At 33.2% G+C, this 16909-nt stretch overlaps 1 non-coding gene across 1 annotated transcript; it reads left to right on the forward strand.

Annotated features, from left to right (window-relative positions):
• Positions 1 to 416: 416 nt before the first annotated feature.
• On the forward strand, positions 417 to 523 carry LOC121207286 (small nucleolar RNA R71). The gene has a single exon (XR_005902377.1). It is a non-coding gene; the product is annotated as a small nucleolar RNA R71 (small nucleolar RNA).
• The last annotated feature ends 16386 nt before the right edge of the window (positions 524 to 16909 follow it).

Consider the following 16909-nt stretch of genomic DNA (forward strand, 5'->3'; position numbering starts at 1 on the left):
CCTTGATTTTGGTTCTGGTTACCCATGTAATACACAGATTCTGGGTTCGATGGACATTCTTCGAACAAATGTCATTCCTCACAATAAACACAGGCTGTACTTTCAAATTGATTTGGTGGTTCTGCTGCAAAACTATTAGTCCCATTAGTAGTAAATTTTTTAACATTGAGGATATTGATGATACCTGAGATGCAAGTGAAGTAAGAGCGTCTACTTCATGTAGTCCAGCAACTCGTCTTCCTGACGTTGCTCGATTGGTTGGCCATTGATAATTGTTGCTAGCAATCCTCTCAATAATTTCACAAGCCCCGTTATAAGACTTAAAAAGGAGAGCACCATTAGCAGAAGCGTCCACTACCATCCTCGTGTGAGCATTGAGACCATTATAAAATGTCTCAAGTTGGATGCAATGTGGGATTCCGTGATGAGGGCACTTTCATAATAATTCTTTGTACCTTTCCCATGCCTCATATAAGGAATTATCATCCATTTGTTGGAAAGCAGTGATCTCATTCCTCAACTTAGCATTCTTGCTAGGCAGGAAATACTTCATAAGGAATCTTTCTGCTAACTCTTGCCATGTGGAAACTGAATTTGGTGGCAAGGAGTTCAACCAGGCTCGATCTCTGTCCCTTAGTGAATACAGGAACAACTTTAATCGTAATGCATCTTCGAGTACTCCGGCTAGCTTGAAAGAATCGCTCACCTCCATAAACAGTTTTAAGTGTAGGTGAGGATCTTCGGTAGGCATTCTACTGAATTGGCCCACTTTCTGAAACATCTGGAACATGACTGGCTTCAGTTCAAATTGTTGTGCTCGATTTTGGGTCTCCTAATACTCAGATTAAGATCATTAAACACTGGTACGACATACTATCTTAAAGCTCTATCCCTATCATCAGCAATAAGGATAGGATTTTGAGCAGGGTTTGCTTCGTTTCCTTGATTTAGATTTTCAAAGTTCATTTCTTCGATCCTTCTCTGACTTGCTTGTCTTCTTCACTATCCGAAAGTTCGTTCAATCTCAGGGTCTACAGGGAGTAAATAAATAAATACGATCAATACTCATAAACACCTGAAATAATCACAGAAAAATTAATTGAGTTAAAATTTGAACAGAAAAATGAACCAAAATGCAAAACTAACAAATTCACAAATAATGACTTTTTAAAACAGTCCCCGGCAACGACGCCAAAAACTTGGAACGATGGAAATGTGCAAGTGTACACAATCGCAACAAGTAATAAAGTGAGATGTAAATGTCGAGTTATCGTACCCACAGGAACTGTGAAAATAATTATTTATGAATGCTATTTAAAACACTTTGGTGCAGAAAAATATTTCATTTGAAGAGGGTGATTAAAAACTAAGATTTTAAACTAAGTAAACTAAATAAATAAATCTCAAATGCACAATTTCAAAATACAATTTTAATCAAGATGATATAATTGTGTTAGATTAATTACATTTCTTATCTTAGAATTATTAAACTCATGTTTATATTGTTACGAATAAATTCACGGCAACTCGGTAATTTGCTAACTTATGAACATACTCGCCTACACAAATCCATTCATCTCTTAACATATCCCTATGTCAATTCAACCGATTAAACAAATCTTAATAGGCAAATATGTTATTGCACATACATACTCATTAAATTGAACTAATCTCTTGCATATTCTTATGTCAATTCAAACGATTAATTAAATCTAATGAGAACATAAAAGACTATGTGAGGTAACAAGGTATCCTTACCTTGAAACGGTTTAATCACAAAAATCTTGCAAGTTATGCAAGGCAAATGTATCGCCAGAATAAACATGCACTGATTAAGTATTGTTTCCATTAATTACAATTTCAATCTGTTTAAATAATTAATTCATTAGTTACCTAACAATTGTAATGCAAGAATAACTTAGGCATGATTTTACTTAATCAAGCATTTTACCGGGGCCTATAATAGCATAAACACAACTTTAATAATTTAAAAGGACAAAATGCAATCAACCCAACACGAATTAAATTCAAACTAAGCTGATTAAATTAACCATTCCAACAACATAAATATTCATAGATATTTTCATCATAGAAACAATAAAAACTAAAGAGATAGGGAACAAGAATCAAATTCGGTGTTTTTCTGTGGCTTGACTAGGTTGCTCCGTTCTTCCTTCTTTGTTGTCCTCGCTGATCAAGGCTGCTATGAACACTCAAATTTTGCTCCAAAATGGTTAAATAACACCCCTTTTCCAAGGGAAGAAATCAGTAAAAGAGAAAGGAACTTTGAGTGGGAAAAAAGAGAGAAAAAGTGAGAAAGGAGAGGAGAATTGTGAAAGAAAAGATGTGAATGAGGGATGTGTTGAATGATCAGCCAAGGTGGTTTTCATAGCTGAATGTGGCAGCTGAAATTTGCTAAAAATAGCAGCCAAAAAGCCACCCCTTGGCCCGCCATCTATATGGCAAAGTTGATGGCTTCAACATTGCTAAATATGGTTTGGGGCAAATCTACAAAGCCACCAATTGTGTAGGGGTTTAATTGCAATTTGAGCAAGTATTCAAGGGCTTGCAGTTAAAAAATCACCTAATGAGCTGAATTGGGTTAGCACTTGGACGGTTTTGGTCTGTCCTTTTCTTGGCCGGTTCGGTTTACTCAGTTCGTTTCAATCGGACCACTTTTTCATAATTAATTAATAATAATTTATTAACCCAAATTAAATTGGATATAAATTAAAATTAATTATATTATGAATTAATAAATATAATTTTGAACCGTCTTAGGTTGCAATTTAGTTCGCCTCGATACTTCAAATTGCTTCTCGATTTTGTGCTTCTAGCAGTGTCTGCCAAGCTATTTTTCGCCCTCTATGCAAATCTGTCGAAAATAACTAAAATTCATCAAAATTAATTATAAAATTAACTAAAATTCAACATATTCATATTTTAAGTACACTTTAATTATTTTATGAAAATTAATTATTTTTTGACAAGAATTTTATCGAAACTGTATGATTTTAAGTTAAAAAGGGCATGAAAAAGTGTGTAAATTTTTGTGTTTCCAGTAGGTCGTAAGCTAGGAATTCGCCAAACGTTGTGTGAGCTATTAGGGTTTTCAGGTGAGTTCACCACGAGGTGGGGATTCGCAGGTGTCAAGAATTGATTCTTAAATATTTGTTTTTATGATTTGAATAGAAAACCATGTAATAGTACTTTCATTTTAATATGAAGTATGTTCTAATTATTTGGTGTGATTGGTTGGATGGTGTGTTTTGTGGTGTTTTAACGGATAGTCACTTCGGTGGCTAATGTAACGTTTGAAATTTGGGTCAGACCGTCCCAATCGGGTTTAGAACGCCACAGAAATAGTGAAATAATTATTGAATTAGAAAGTCTGGGAATTATTTGTTTATTGACCTTCTGATGATTAAAGATAATGTAAATGTAGTTGACATTGTCTTTGTATCTTTGCTTTAATTTAATCTTGTTTCATTGAATTAGAATTATATTAGCACCAATGAGTATTCAATATGCAGCATGCGGCTATGTTTATTTCCATGCGCAGGTCTCGGACAAGAGTTGACGTAGATTAGAAGTGGTCAAGGATCCAACTCAACAACTCAACTTGAGAAACATCTTGTTCCGTATTTTGTATGTATATATATGTTTGATCATTTGGAATGTACCTACCTTGTTTGGTTTAATGTTTAATTTGGTATTTTAGTATATTTGGTGTTTAGTCTACAATGATTTAAAGTTGAATTTTGTCTTTGGATTAATAAATATGAATGTTGATTTATAAGTTTGAATGTGGTAATTAGTATTGTAACAACCCGGTTTTAGCTAAATTAAAAAAATAGTTTCAGGACCACAAATTCGATGTTAGAAAACTATTTTAATATTACTTTTAGCGTTTACAGCATGATAGTATGCATGTGTGAAAATTTCGTGAACTACTTTTATCGTTTAATTACTCAATTTGAGAAAAAAGACTAAATCGCGTAAAATGCAAAAGTTGCATTCTACTTGCTAAAGGTTTCAAATAGTTTTGGCTTTTAAATATGATAGCCTTAAATGGTAATTAAACCCTTTTAAAGGCTAGTGGACATTTATGTCCATGGTTTATCTATTTTTAAAGATTAATTAGTAAGGTTAAAATGGTAAAATAATTATTAAAGGTTAATAAATAAAAACAAAATGAATTTAGTCCATCTTTCTCTCTTTTTGGCTAAATGTTGATGAAGAAGAAATCCATAGATTGAGTTTTAGGGATCGACACTTGCAAGGCTTAATTGATAAGTGTTTTGAGCTCGATTTTTAATTAATTTTACGTTTTTGAGATCATTGCAGCTTAATCTAGCTAGCCCGTACCTTAGATTTTGAAACTGTTAAAGATTTTGAGAGTTACCATTGTTGAATCTATGAGTTATTTGATTTTTAATGTTGAAATATGAAAGCTTGATGATAGTTTTACATGTATTGTAAAGTGATTTTTGACAAAAGTATCAAATAGGGATTAAATGGTGAAATGTGTAAATTGAAGGGTTGAAATGTGAGATAAATGAAAGTTTTAGGCTGCTAGGGACCTATATGTAATTCAGCCAAGCTTGGGTTTAATGAGATTATGTGAATTCTATGTAATTTAAAATAAGGACTAAATTGTTAAAAGTGTGAAAGTTTAGGGGCTAAAGTGCAGATATGCCTAAATGTATGTTTTGGACTAAATTGGAAGAATATATGATTGAATAATTCAATTTTGAATTCATATAGATCAAGAAAGAAAGAATTCAGAGTTAGCTCAGGGGAAAAACAAGGTTATCGAGTAGTCGATCCGATACGACAATTCTGAATACGAGGTAAGTTCGTATAATTGAACTTAAATGTGTACCTATCTATTTGATGGATGAAATTGAGATAGTAATTATTCTATTGGATAAATGTTGAGATATTAAATGCAATGTTCGAATAGAATAAGGCAACTTGCCGAATAAGACCATGGTTGGGCTATGGAAAATCGAATAAAAAGACCATAACCGGGTTATGGCATGTGAACAAAAGACCATGGTAGGGCCCTGGAAATGTATCTGTAAGACCATAGTTGGACTATGGCATCAAAAAATTGATGAATTTGTATCGTAAGCACTTATAAATAAGAGCGGTCTGGGAAGAGTATTAATGAGAAATAGTGTAACATCCCGAAATAGGGCCTAGACGGAATAGTGGTTGCGAAACCACAAATACAAGGTAGAAAAATTTATTTTATTATCATTTTAAGGTCTATGGCATGATTGCATGATTGTGTGAAATTTTCGTTTAGAAATTTTATCGATAGAGGGTCCAATTTGATATTTAGGACTATATTGCAAAAGTTGTAAAATGTGTGTTCTAGTTCACAAAGGTATTAAGTACTTATGAGTAATGGGTTTTTAAAGTGGAGGTCCTTGGATAGTAATTAGACCATTATACTAGTTTGGACAAAAATACCTAAAGGAAAATAAAACACCATAGTTTTTAATTAAGGGCATTTTGGTCATTTAGTTATTAAAATGAATTAAAAACAAAATTAAAAGCCAATTTTTGTCCATCTTCTTCATTAGGCGAAAATTTCAAGGTTTCTCCATATCTAGGGTTTGTTCCAAGCTTCCAAGCTCCATAGTAAGTGATTCCAAGCCCCATTTTTAATGTTCTTTACGTTTTTGGAGTCCCGGTAACTTGATTAAGCTTATTCTAGCAATAATTCAACCTAGGGTTCATATTTGGAAAAATATCCATAGGTGAAATTTGTGTATTTTGGTGTTTTATGATAGAATATGAGGTTTTAAATTATCTTAGACAACTTGTGCTACTCGGTTTTAAGTGAAAACGAGTAAAAAGGCTTAATCGGTAAAAATTCCTAATAGTCATAAGTACATGGTAGAGTGAGAATTTGATGTTGTCATATAAGGGAAACATGATCAGCATGCCATAAAACATAAGAAAATAGGATTAAGTTTAAATTCTGAGCCTTGGGAAAAAAGTGTAAATATGTAAAAGTTTAGGGGCAAAAATGTAATTTTGCCAAAGTTTGGGTCAGAGTAGTCGAACCCTGAAACAGAGGAGACTTTAACTAATAAACTGTATTAGTTGGCCCGACCAAAAATTCTAGAAAAATTTTAGTTGATAGATATATAATCTAGTTTCAGGGAAAATTTACAGAATTGGATTTCGAGTTTCGTAACTCGAGATATGAATTTTTAAGCGATTGTGATGCAGTTAGCCAGCTTGTCTGGAAGTTCTAAAATAAATTGTTTGAGTTGTTTAATTAATAAATTAAGTCCGTTAACACCTCGTGCTCGACTCTGGTGACGGTCTCGAGTTCGGGGCGTTACAAATAGAAATGTATCAGTACAGGTATGTACGTAAAACTATTCAAGTATCGAGATAGATGAATGTGAGAACTCATGAATGAGGATATGAATAAATTCAATGATAGCTCATGAATTGATGCTTTAAATGTTGATGATATTATCTATTTTGAATTGCTATATGAATGTTGTGATTATTTCATGTTCACATACAAACTTACTAAGCTTTATAGCCTACACTATTTAATTTTCTATGTTTTATAGTTATACGAAGCTAGCTCAGATCTAGGATCGTCAAAGACTTCATCGCACTATCGATTATCTATTTTGGTACTTTTGAAATTATGTATATATGGTATATGGCATGTATAGGCTTGAGTCATTTTGGTATGTTTGATGGATATGTATTTTGGCCATTTGAATTGGCATAAAATGATGAACTTGTTGATGCTTATGAATGTGCAAATAGTTCTACTTTTAATGTTTGGTAATAGACCTATAATGAATGAATGGGATTGAAGAGGTTATGAATGTTTGGATTAGTTTTGCTAAATGAATTATACATGTGAATTATGTTTAGGAAAGCAAATTAAATTGTTTGGTATTTGACTAGGTATGATATAGAATTGAGTATTGAATTTAGTTGAAATGGATATGGTATGATTATGTATTGATTGATGACTTTTGGCTGCATAATTGTGTCTTAAAATGATGTCATATGAGCTTGTGTAAGTATGTGCAAAAAGGGTGGAAAATTGGCTTTGCAAATGGCCTATTTTTATCCACACGAGAGCAGATACACAGGCGTGTGTCTCAGCTATGTGCGACACACGGTTATGCTACACGGCCGTGTGTCCCCTGGTGTTGAAATTGAATTGAAGTCAGTATGCTCCACGTGGTCTCACACACAGGCGTGTGACTGGCCGTGTGGTATAAGTTAGTATACCCCCATAAATGGCACACAGCCTAGCACACTGGCGTGTGTGGACATTTCAAAGGGCACACGAGCTAGACACATGGGCGTGTGGTTAGCCATGTGACCTTTCACACATCCAAATCAAAATTCATGGCATCATTTTAATAATCAAACACTTTTTATTAAGACACATTTATCATACTAACATATCCTTTTTCATATAATGCACTTACTCATGAAATACCAAGTCCAAATTCATTAATCCCCATTCATAAGACTTGTCATTTTGATGCCCAATTTTACCATTAAACCAGGGTTACCAACTTATCCATCAAACACTCATGTTTAACCAACATCACATTGTTTCTAAATCATGCAATTACTTCAAAATTATGACCATCTTGAATGATCATAACGCATACATCCAACACACATGACATACTATCAATCATGCAAAGCAACCACATAATTTCATCATCACATCATAGGCATTAAACATAGCATAATTAGCTAAACTTACAAACCAAAATCAATATGTGCCACATCTCATGGCCATATACAAATAACTTAATATAGCCAACATATTTTACTAAAACATAATATATATATCATTTGTCTAGTCCCTATACATGCCACTCACCTGAAAATTACTAACATATGCATCATTACTCCAAAAGTGGTGACTTGATAGAGTGATGCTGCCTCTGACTATCTTCAACCCCGAGCCGACCTGACAACACTCAGAGAAAAAGGAAAGGGGGAGTAAGCTTTACACTTAGTAAGTTTGTATGAAAATAATAAGCAAATTATTAACAAGTTCTTGCCAAATTCTCATTATTATTCATATTCCAGTCAGGCTATTTTCTCGAGTCTTGGTCACTAAAACATTTATATCTGGAGCTACAGAACTCCAAATTAAGATCTGTAAATAGAAACTAGACTCACATATATTCTTACCATAAAATTTTCAAAATTTTTGGTTTATCCAATTAGTACATTTTATTCATTAAACTCTACCCTATTTTGCTATCTGATAGCTTCAACATTTATCTACTAAAAGTCAAATATCTCATAGTACGAGACTTGGATAATATTTTTGTCTCTTTCTCTTGAAAATAGATTCACTAAGGATGTCATTCATATAAATTGTAACTCGTAATTATTTTTTTACAATTTATAGTGATTTTCCCAAGTCAGAAAAGGGGAATCCGAATTCATTCTGACTCTATCTCACAAGAATTCGAATATCTCATAATATTAAATTGTTTTGCTTATACAATTTTTTTATATAAAACTATAATTAATAAGCTTCAATTTCATATTTAATTTAGACTCTAATTCGACTTCCACAATTTTTGGTGGATTTTCAAATCTGCTGTACCAAAGCTGTTTTAGTGTCAAAATGATGTTAACTAAGTTTATGCACCTTCAACCTATATGCACATGAACACATCCATACATATACACAAAAGCACAGACATACATACCTTCCACAAAACCATCATTTGCCAAAGTACTCACATGAATTCAATTACGTACCTGTGCCCGCTCGCACATACATAGTTTACTTATTTTACTTTAGGATTTCATATCGTTTTTACCCGTTGAACACTTGGAATAAGAATCAGACACACGAAAACAATGCCGAAGTGCCACAGATCATAGAATCACATGCCTCTCAACAGGGATACTCAAATGCACTCAGACCCTAGCATGTATCACATATTCATATGCCTCTCAATGGGGCTACTCAAAAACACCTAAACCCTAGCATGTATCACATAATCACATGCCTCTCAACGGGGCTACTCAAAAGCACCCAGACCCTAGTGTGTATTACGTATCAATTGAGCTCATAACAGACAGATCATTCCTAGTGATATGTCACTCGTATCCTTAACTATTCCTGATGTTCAAACGGGATTTCTGACTTACAAAGCTTAACCGGACGTATTCGGAATATAGGCCTTATTTCACAATGCAATTATCACATATTCATAAATCATTGAAATAACTTTCATCACATTTGCATAGCATGATATATCATCAAATAATCATATAACACATTAATAATGCAATTATCATATATTCCATACATTACTAGTAATGTATCATTATTTCATATCATATTTTCACACCATATACTCATTCCATCAACTTTTCAATATAGTCCATTATACAATTTATGTCAAAATAACAAGAAATATAATTCATACATAATAGTGCATTATTGTTAACACACAAACTTACGTCGAATACGAAAATGGAAAAATTACAAATTTAGCCCTTAACCTTGTACTTTTCTTATTTAAGCTCGAATCTCAATTTCCTTGATCTAACATTTAAAATATAGCCTATTTAGGACTCACATTAGTCAAATTGACCCAAAAATCATATTTTGAAAAATTTACAATTTTACCCTTAGACTTTCACATATTTGCAATTTAGTCCCTAGGCTCGTAAAATGAAATGTGTTCAATTTCTTGGTCACACAAGCCTAGTCGAAACCATATTCAAGCTTACGACAGCTGACATTTCTCATTAAAATAGATTTTTAGTTACCCATTTTACACATTTTTGAATTTGGTCATTTTTAGGCTTTTTCATGAAAAATCACTTAGTAAAAGATGTTAAACACACTCCAATCTTTCATATTCTACCATTAAACATCAAAATACTAACATGTCATGCATGGGTAAATTTTTAAACACAAACCCTAGCTCAAAATAATGGTATAAATAGATAGACCATGTTATCGGGACTTTAAAAATGCTTAGAACATTAAAAACGAGGTTCGAAAACACTTACTATTGAGCTTGGAAGATGAAAAAACCCTAGCCATGATTTCTCCATGAAGAATTCGGCCAAGGAAGAAGATGGACAAAGACTTTTGGCTTTTATTTTGTCCTTTAGCTCATTTTACCCTTAAATGACCAAAATGCCCTTTTTACTATTCTTTAAATTTTTACCCTTCCAAGCTCATTTTTGTCCAAATATTTAGAACTTGGTCAAATTACTCATTAAGGACCTCTAATAAATAATCCAATTCAATTTCATGCAAAGTGCTTCTAGAACTCAAATTTTACAATTTAGTCCCTGAAGTCCAATTAAACATATTTCACATAAAATTTCCTCATGAAATTTTCACACAGGCATAGAAACATATCATAGAATTTATAACAATCATAAAATAAATATTTCCATTTTGGATTTGTGGTCTTGAAACCACTATTCTAACTAGGCCCTAATTCATGATGTTATATCGCGGGAGTGCATACTTAGATGATCACTTGTATGATTTGATGGTAAATGGTTATCCATCTAGATTTCCTAGAAATTCAAAGGGAATTAACATACTAAAATAAAGAATGGGAATATTGAATTGATGAGCTCATCTAAGACTAATAACATGATGTATTGTTATGAGACTAACTTGATGATTGAGTGTATGTGATAGGGAAACTATTTCATACTTATTGGAATCATTGTTTAATATGGTTGTATGCTAATTAACCGATAATTTTTCTTTCCAGTTATTCGAACTTACTAAGTACATAAATACTTACCCCCTTCTCTTTTCCCTGTCTTACAGAGTTCGTGGACTCGTGAAGATTGAAAGACGGTTGGAAAATCAACACATCTATCGACTTGTCATGCTTTGGTATATAGATACTTCCATTTTGTTTAATGGCATGTATAGGATTTTTGGTTATTTTGTTATATGTGAAATTTGGCCAGCCAATGTAATGGCCTAAATGGTATACTTATTCTTTTGTATATGGCCATAAGATATGGCTCATATTGATGTAGGTAGTAAACCTACCAATAATGCATGCCTATGTTTAAATGTTTCATGAGATATGATGATGAGGTTTATCATGACTGGTTGATTGAAATGGAACCTAATAATTTGAGAGTGGACTTAGCATATAATGGTATATGGTTATAATACGGCCTAAGTGTAAAAAGTAAAATGTGCTATGTTAATCCCTAATACAAAAAGGGTAATTTAGCATGTACTAAACCGATAAGATGAGGTTAACATGTAGTGAGTCATGTCAAGGTTATTTAATAGTGTAATTAGGCCATGTTAAATACCATTGAAATCTCTAAGTGTGTATGGATGATAGAGGGTGACTAAAGGCTTGGGAAATAGCCCTAAAAAGGTCCACACGGGTAGACACACGGGCATGTATCTAGGTCGTGTGTGACACACGGTCAGCCCCATGGGCATGTTTCTCGGTCGTGTGTTCCCTGCACTTAAAATTTTAGGTCAGTTTGCATGGTAGTAAACACACGGGTGGAGACACGGTCGTGTGTCTCAACCATGTGGAGGACACGGCCTAGTGTAACACCCCAATCCCGTATCCGTCGCCGAAATAGGTAAAGGGGCATTATCGGACTTGAAACTCATATCAGAACAGTAATTTTTTTTAAACATTCCTTTAGATAAGTACTAAAGACAGTCAGGGATACAATTTAAACTTCTATAAGTACACATTCAAAAGATGCCATTTTCGCATGGCTTATATACATTAACCAAAATATTCTTCGGCCACTGGTCTATTCTATACATGCCATAAAATAATTCTAAACATAACAGTAACAAGCAGTGGATAGTGATAGTGTGACTAGTTGCTGACGATCTCCGAGCCTGTAGCTTCGAAATGAGATCTATAAAACAGAGAAAACAAAGTAAACGGAGTAAGCATTACAATGCTTAGTAAGTTTTAAGCAGTGTCAACAGATAACAATCAAATTATAACATGGTTGTTCGTATTTTTATTTCACTCTTCCTTCGGGCATACCATCCCTTTACCGAATATGCACATCTCATCATATACAATAGGTAGATAAACTTTCACATAAAAGTGAGCTCATGTGACATAGATATATAGTATAAATTCACATAACCTCTCACACTGATCCGCTGTCACATAATCATAGGAATAGTCTCATAGATTGCTCTCGTATGCATCACATAACTACCTTATGATTTAGTTCAAATCAAGCTCACATATAAACTTGGAGTACATACCTGTTAACCTTTCACATTGAATATATTTATAAGCAGTTCTTATTACGAAGTTATCGGGTCTTACCCGGACAAAATCTCCACACGTAGTCATCGGGTCTTACCCGGACATAATCTCCACACGTAGTCATCGGGTCTTACCCGGACATAATCTCCACACGTAGTCATCGGGTCTTACCCGGAATATATTTCCAAGTTTCATGTACATTTAATCACATGTTACAACATTCACATCGACTGTCATATTTGTAATTCATTTGCCTCATCAAATATCTAATAATACACACCTTTCACATTTGGTCATTCGGCCACAATATACACACATCGCCTACATATTTCACAATAGCCATTCGGTTTTACCACATATACATATCTCATACATATTTCACATTAGCCATTCGGCTTTATAACATATACATATCTCATATATATATTTCACATTAACCATTCGGCTTTACCACATATACATATCTCATACATATTTCACATTAGCCATTCGGCTTTACCACATATACATATCTCATACATATTTCACATTAGCCATTCCGCTTTACCACATATACATATCTCATATATATATTTCACATTAACCATTCGGATTTACCACATATACATATCTCATACATATTTCACATTAGCCATTCGGCTTTACCACATATACATATCTCATACATATTTCACATTAGCCATTCAGCTTTACCACATATACATATCTTATACATCAATTTCAGCAATAGCTTATAAGCAACTCAAATAGTTTCATCAATGTTTACAACAAATTCACATATTCACTACAAGCTGTTTTCCTGAGCAATAGTCACTAAATTATTTATAACTGGAGCTACAAAACTCAAAATAATTTTCCGTTACTTTTCCCTGAATATAGACTCATATATCTTCCATCCATAAAATTTTCAGAATTTTAGGTTTGTCCAATCAATACCAGATTTTTCTTTAAGTTTCCCCTGTTTCACTGTTTGACTAATCTGACCACTCTTCACTACGAATCAAATTTCTCATTTTACAGAATTCAAAATGTGTTCTATTTGATTTCATTTGAAACTAGACTCATTAAGGAGTCTAAGCATATAAATTTTATCTTATAACCATTTTTGTACAAATTATAATGATTTTCTCAAAACCAAACAGGGGATTTCGGAGTCATTATGACACCCTCTCACTCAACTTTAAATTTCTCTTTATAGGAAATTTCTTTTCTCACACGGTCTCTTTTATAAGAAACTAGACTAATTAAGCTTTGATTACATATTTTATTCAGCCTATAATTCCACACCATCAATTTATGGTGATTTTCTAAAATCACGTTACTGCTGCTGTCCTAAGCAAAATATTACAATTTGCTCTTAAATTTCCAAGTCCAAACACTTATGAACTCACCATTTGAGTTTAAAACATATCATGGCCACATCATATCTTATTAAATCAACTCATTATGTCCTATTATGATTGAATTTACTCAATGTTTAATCACTTAAAACTTACCTTGGAAGTGGTCGACGACTAGATATCCACGGCTATTCGTTTACTTTCTCTTTTCCCCTATCCGACTTTGATCCTCTTTGCTCTTAAGCTTAAGTAAAACAATAGATTTGCTTAAGTACTTAACTAATATTATTCACTTAACAATCACATTTGGCAATCACATATCATTTAATCTATATCTAAAACAATAGATTTCAATATGTATCATATTTAATAATTCATGCCATGACTCGATCTCATGCTTATTTAATTTATATCTAATTCATATTCACAAGCAAAGAGCCACTTAATTTATCATGCTTCCTTATACATGAATTTAATCATATTGCCGAATATTAACCCAACATCACAAGCATAATCACCATGAAACTTGCCTTAATACACATTTTATCCCATTGCCGAATACATATATATATCATCAAACAAATATTTATTCACATAACAACAATTTATTCACATCTCTATAAATGGTCATAATCGGACATTATAAACAAATAAACTAGTTTAGCATTCAAATTCTTCTAACCATTCCTCAATCATTTACTCAATGAACAACAATCCAAGTACATCAAAGCATAGTCGAATGTATCATTCTTCTTAAATTCAAAAATAAATGCATGGGCTAACTTCAAAATCTATTTAACAACTCAACTTTATAAACACATATTCGGCTAGGAAGAAAGATTGATAATTTAACAACCTTAGCTTAACATATAATTTGTTGTAACACATCTTTAAGCATTCTTTTATTCCATCAACTCAAAACACATTCATCACTCACAATAACTAATTCATATTCGGCAATGGCCTCCAATATAGTGACCGATTCTTCTCAACTAGCACCTAGTGTACACACATGATCATTTGTTTGATTCAAACACCTATCCACCAAAAATTCATCCAAATTAACAAGAACAACAACCACATTCCTTGTTATCTACCATGACCGAAACCCATATTCATTCACCAAATATCAAAAATTTAACATGGGTCCAATAAGGAACTTAGAAATTTACTAGGATTTAACTAATATTTCAAAAATTGACCAAAACTTCTTACCTTAATATTAACCTTAGATGACCTAATGCTTCACTCCCTTCTTCCTCTTTTCATTTCGGCCATGAAGAACCGATTTCTTCTCTTGTTTTCATCACACTTTCATTCTTTTCTTTCTTTTATTATCCTTAGTATTTCTTTTATTTATTTCCTTTCTTTTACATAAAATAATGACCATTTCATGAAGATTCACTACATATTCTAATATATGCACCATCATGGCCGGCCACTATGTATAAAAAAAGGAGTATTTGACATGCAAAACCATTGTTTTCACTACATGCTTTAATAGGTCCTTATAGATTAACCTATCACATTTCACAAGTGTCACACATAAGTCCTATTAACTAAATTCACAAGCAATTAACTAAATCGAAGCTTAAAACTTTCACACATTCATATTCACATATTTTAGACAATAATTATCATATTCAAATAATTTGGTGACTCGGTTTAGCGGTCCCGAAACCGCTTTCCGACTAGGGTCACTTTAGGGCTGTCACAACTCTCCCCCACTTAAGAAATTTTCGTCCCCGAAAATTTCTACCGATGCATAGTTTAGGATAACGTCCTCTTATTGAATTATATCCATATAAACATTAGCTCATCGATAGCAATTGTAATTCATTACTGATTTTGCATCGTTCTATAAAATCTTTTTTTTATCTTAAAACAAATACATAAACATTTCTACAAGTATGCACATATATCTCATTTTCTTGATTTCATAAGCAATAATCACTTAATTTAATTCACAAATGCATTTCAAACACATATTAAGCACATATTAACATGTATAATTCACATCATCAACCCACATATTTGTCACCCACATTTTCATTCATGTATAAGCTGTAACCTGACCGAAAGTACACATATACTCAAACATCCCAATAAATATCCTTTATAACTCCATCATATCTCACTATTCAACTTAACCTATTTCCAACAGAAAATCAACTTCCACATACCTGAACATTGAATTCATTTAGCACATTCAATCACCGTTAACGATACCCGTATACAATCGATTTGGCATAAAGCCTCATATAGTATACCGGTATGGGATTTATTTTAGCACATAACCCATATATCCAAAATAATCAGCATTCATCAAAAATTCTTATAGACTTTCAAATGTCGAACTTAATCAAAATAATTTCTTGAACATGATTAACAAAAATAGGGGTCATTTAGCAATAGCACATATGACTTCATATACCAAGCATCCCATAAACTAAATCTGTAACACATTTATAACATGAATTCATTTCTTAACAACATATCCACCATCTTAAATCAATGCCTTCGTTCCATACGAGGTCTTACATGAATCTTGTTTTACTCACTTAATGTCTACTGACCAATCTCGCACACACAGTGCTCGGTTGAAGAACTCGCACTCTCAGTGCCTCTAATCATTTGCACACATAGTGCCCCTATTCATTTGTTGTTACACATTGACATGACTTAACCAAGTCTATAAACATTATGTATGTACACTTTTAAACATATCCTTTCATTTAAATTTGAATTCGTATAGTAATGAACACTTAAACTTTGCTCAAATTATTGACACGAAGCCTACTAGGCACGAAGGCCCGAATACACATCACCAGCATGATTGCTCTTCGGGACCTAGCCCGGATATAACACCAGCACGAATGCTCTTCGGGACTTAACCCTGATATAACTCTAGCACAAATGCTCTTTGAGACTTAGCCCGGATATAACACCAGCACAAATGCTCTTCGGGACTTAGCCCGGATATAACACCAGCACAAATGCTCTTCGGGACTTAGCCCGGATACATCACTAGCACGAATGCTCTTCGGGACTTAGCCCGGATATAAGACTAGCACGAATGCTCTTCGGGGCTTAGCCCGGATATAACACTAGCACGAATGCTCTTCGGGACTTAGCCCGGATATATCACTAGCACGAATGCTCTTCGGGACTTAGCCCGGATATATCACTAGCACGAATGCTCTTCGGGACTTAGCCCGGATATATATAACTCTCGATTCTCATGTATATATATATAACAATGCACATTAG

The sequence above is a fragment of the Gossypium hirsutum genome, chromosome A09 (genome assembly GCF_007990345.1).
Source record: "Gossypium hirsutum isolate 1008001.06 chromosome A09, Gossypium_hirsutum_v2.1, whole genome shotgun sequence".
Lineage (NCBI taxonomy): Eukaryota > Viridiplantae > Streptophyta > Magnoliopsida > Malvales > Malvaceae > Gossypium > Gossypium hirsutum.